The sequence below is a fragment of the Chiloscyllium plagiosum genome, unplaced genomic scaffold, assembly GCF_004010195.1.
Source record: "Chiloscyllium plagiosum isolate BGI_BamShark_2017 unplaced genomic scaffold, ASM401019v2 scaf_8639, whole genome shotgun sequence".
NCBI lineage: Eukaryota > Metazoa > Chordata > Chondrichthyes > Orectolobiformes > Hemiscylliidae > Chiloscyllium > Chiloscyllium plagiosum.
This window is the reverse complement of record NW_025214179.1, coordinates 7,237-11,672: the sequence shown is the minus strand read 5'-3', so window position 1 is coordinate 11,672 and position 4,436 is coordinate 7,237.

Here is a 4,436-nt window from a genome sequence, read left to right as displayed (position 1 = left end):
CTAAAGTAAAAAGTGGTTGACCAAAAGAATCAAGAGCAAGTTCTGCTTGATTAAGTCTCAATGGCTCCTCCAGTCACTTAGCACAATTCATATCTTCATGCAAAACTGAAAGATTGTTACTGGCTTGTAAATTTAGTGGGGATGCTAACTGCAAAACAGATCTTCCAGAAGGCAAGCAGTAAGTACGTGTATGCAGATTGGGCTAAAAATGTGTCACTCGTCATATAAAGCAAGACGATAAACAGCATCCTGGAACAGGTGTAGGTTCATTCTATGCAAACATACTTAAGGCTCACTGACACTCAACTCCATCTTCGCTTGCTCTAAGACAGCCATCATAGTCAACACTCACTGTGTGATATCCTCCCATCTTTAGGGGTGATGAGAAGAGGAGATAATTGGTGAGTTGGAGATTACCTCATCCCATCTCACCATCTCTCCAATTAATTGCTGAAAGGACATGTTGATGGAGGCTTTGTCGATTCACTGACAATTAAGCGACCATTAATTATCACTTAAGGACCTCAAGGGTTCAACTATGGTTTCAACAACTTCAGAACATGGCTTCTATTCTTTATTTTAATTACAACCCCTTCCCAGCACTTATTTATGGGTCATTAGTTTTGCTCACAAGATAGCTGACATATTATTTCTTTACACCTATCATTTACGCCTATTTTACAATCTCAATCATTCCTTTACTATTATTAGCACTCTATTTTTTTAAAATCGGTGAGGATGCACAATCTGTTCCATTCGCTCCTCCTCCTACGTTAACAGCATTTCCAACCCTTTTCCGTGCTGAAGAAATCATATTAAACTAGAATCATGAACTCTGTTTCTCTCTCCACAGATACCACTAGACCTGCTGGATATCTCCAGCATTTTCTGTTTTGAGACTAGCTTTCTAACTGAAATCAGAACTAACTGCTTGCCAAGTTGCAAGATGGCCACCAGTTGCTCCAATCTGGGGGAAATAGGAGGCACAGATGGCAATAAAGGAGGTGGCCTCGGAAAGCCACTCCAGTTCTCACCTTCAACCCTGCCCTACCTAAGGAGGGAAAGAAAAACTTACCTAAGGAGGGAAAGAAAAAATCAAGCTTGTTGCTTGATTGCCTGAGGGGTATGTTTCAAATGGCAGAATTTAGATCCTGGACATCGCTGGTCTCCAGTTGGCTGACAGTTTCTGCCAACCAAGGTGGCCAATATTGAGGCCTGTGATAGAGTGAGATACTCGACCTCAGTCACCATTCAGCTCTTCATGATTTAAATGGTGAGCAACTGAGTGAGTTATTTTCTGGGTGGGGGTGGTTTAGAGTTACCAAATAACAGGCTCGACCCCACAAGAAAAATTAGTAAAACCTAAGTTAAACTTTATTCTGGGATTTCCTACAACTTAAGGTTTTTGTCCCCCCCATTTTCCTACCTAATCACCAGAGGAAGTAAACTTCTTGACCCTGTTCAATTATTCCTTCTCCCAAAATTCCCAATTCATTTTTAAGTATAATTCAGGATAACAGTGAACAAGTTCACCTTCATACAACTGAAAAATATTTCACATCTGCTATTTTAAGATTCAATGCAGAATGTTTAATAATGAGAAGAAACACTGTTCTTCAAAACAAAATAAGTCAAACTGTAAAAATGAATGCAAGAGAATGTTCTGCATGTATAGAATGATTGGCTTGTGAACATCTTTAAAAAATGGATGATAATTCAACCGATAGAAACATCAATGGTATCAACAATTTATTATGTGGGTAATGTCCACCTGAACACTTGTTCAGCATAAGTACAAATCAATTGGAAAAATTAAAATGGCCTCACAAGCCCTGTTTATGTTGAAAAAACAGCATAGAATTAATTAAAAATTAAAATTAGAAAGAATACCATGGTCCTTTGCCAAACCAAACTTAGCTCTGTCACCGAAAGGGTGGATTTGATAAATATTTCCATAGACTTAGTCAATGTTACTCCCCAGATGAGCTGTTGTTTTGGACCATTGCTTGCTTTAAGTATCTCTACCTCACAGGGTGGGCATTGCTAGTATTCAAGAATGTTTTACATACCTTTCCAAATCCACCCCTTCTCCTCTCCTCCCCCTGCCCCAACCCCACCCCCACTCAGCTGCATGATTTATATTGTGAAACCATATCACTTTAAAAACAGATACCACTTCTGGGAATGTAATTCCAGCTATACATCTATTGCAATATATCTCTGTATATTGAAGGAAAAAGGTTTAAAAATTGAGAGGTCTAGCATACACCAAACTTACAGTCAGAAGCAGAGTAAAGCTCTTTTCACTCTGTTACACCATGTTTAACCATAACCTTAGATCAGAACTCCATGCCACATGATCAGCTTGACATTTCTATTTTTCACACCAGCCTCCATCAGACCTTTTACAGGAGATTAATTTAGCACTGAATTGCATGCTTGGATTGATAAGGTTCAACTTTGTTTCAGTAGTGACCTGTATGGCCAGTACAGACTTGTGTGTTGTGATCCTGAACTGGACCCAAACTCCATGCATCCAGGTAAAGACAGCACTCCAGTCTATTGCACAGTAGCACCTCAGTTAGTTGTGCCTCACCACATGTTAGAAATGGAGGCTGTCAACCAGTGAAGTACTAACTAGATCACATCACAGTAATGCAACAAGAGATTTGCATTTATGTAATATCTTAAGATGTCAAGATATTCAAAACTTTTTCACATACAGCAAGTTATTTTGAAAGTAAGTGAAATTTGCAGCAGCCATTTTGCACAGAGCAAGACTCCAAATAACAGCAACAGGGTGAATGATGAGTTATTCTGATTTTTATCAGTTTAGATTGAGAGGGGAATGCTAGCCAGAGCATACTGTTCCTCTTTGATCTTCAATGGTCATCTGAAATACTGACATCATATTCTTTTGGTTCTGCCCTGAAGCATTCACCCAAGTTATATGCCCAAAATGTGAAGTCAGACTTGAAGGCTTAACCTTTGGGCTAGTAATGAGAAAATTCAGTATTAGTTAGGCTGACATTTGTATTCACTAAACATACTCTGTGACCTGTATTTTTTATAAACTTAGATAGACATGAAAGGTCTTGTATATATTGTATTTCTATTTCTTAAAATCTATAATTAACTAAGCTTCCAACAAACGCAATGGAAAAATTTTCAAGCCATTCAGAGACCAGTCTGATTTTTGGTTGAAGTATTTTTCACACTTGGATCATCGTTTATGTCAAAACAGACTACAAAAGCTCATTTAATTCACAAAGGTTGATCACAAAGTACAGCGCACCAGTTTTTTTTTTAAGAAGTCTGATGGGCTGGTAACTGGTTGGCTTGTATTTGTTCTCCATTTTATGGGTCCATTTTCAAAACTTGGTTTGGATAAGTGGATTTTCAAATATTTTCCTTAGACGATGACTCATCCTGTCTTCTGTGGGCACAAGTCACGACAGTCAACAATCCAAAAACTCTTGTGGCATCTCAGTTAATTTTACCTTCACTGGCTTTTCTAATATTTTTGAACCAGCTAAGTCATTTCCCAAGATAAAATAATTTCCTTCTGTCAGGATTTGTTTCACTAGTCCAATTAGAAATTCTTCATTTACTAAGACACTCTCTAATCCAACTTGCTACAAGGAACTGATTTGTAACCTCCATTTTTATCTCCAGTTCACATTTTCTTTTGCATTATTCTGCCTGAAAGACAAAAAAATATGATCAGCCAGTATCAGTGACTGACCTATTCCAGTGTGTCTCAATATCTCTATTGGTTTTCCTCTTTGATCAGAAGAATAAGGAAAAATCTCTCCATTGCAATACAAATATTCAGAATTTATAGTGGTCTGATTCTATGTAGCAATTACTAAGAAAGCATTTCCTTGACCCTTCAAAGTCATCTCACCCTTCTTAGTGGATTCTAAGGAAAACTATTCTCTTTATACTATAATCACAGTTTAAATACCATCTTGTTTTCTGAAGCACATTTTTCTGAGCATTCTTTTAGCAGTTATACGACTACAATCAGTTTGCCATTTAACTTACAGCAATTAGCTTTGGAATGGCCCGTCTTGTTTAATGAAAGCATGTTATTATTTTTCTATCATCTTTAGGTTTGAGCTTTTCTCCACTAATATTTTGGCGTCCCCTTGTTTGTTCTCTAAAACTGCTACCTTTTCTACTTGCAAATTTTCTATTCCTCCAATCGCCCTTGTGGATTCCCATATGACGTCTATGTCTGTCTCTGTTACAGAAGGCAGGAGAGAGGATTTGAGAAACACATCAGCCATGATTGAACGGCAGAGAACACTCAGTGGAGCAAATGGCCTAATATGGCTCCAAATCTTATGGTCGAACACTTGCTTCTGAATTCAACTCTGGTGTTTTCTGAACTGAACAGAAAAGCTTGCTTTGAACGGAACTGATAACAAAGC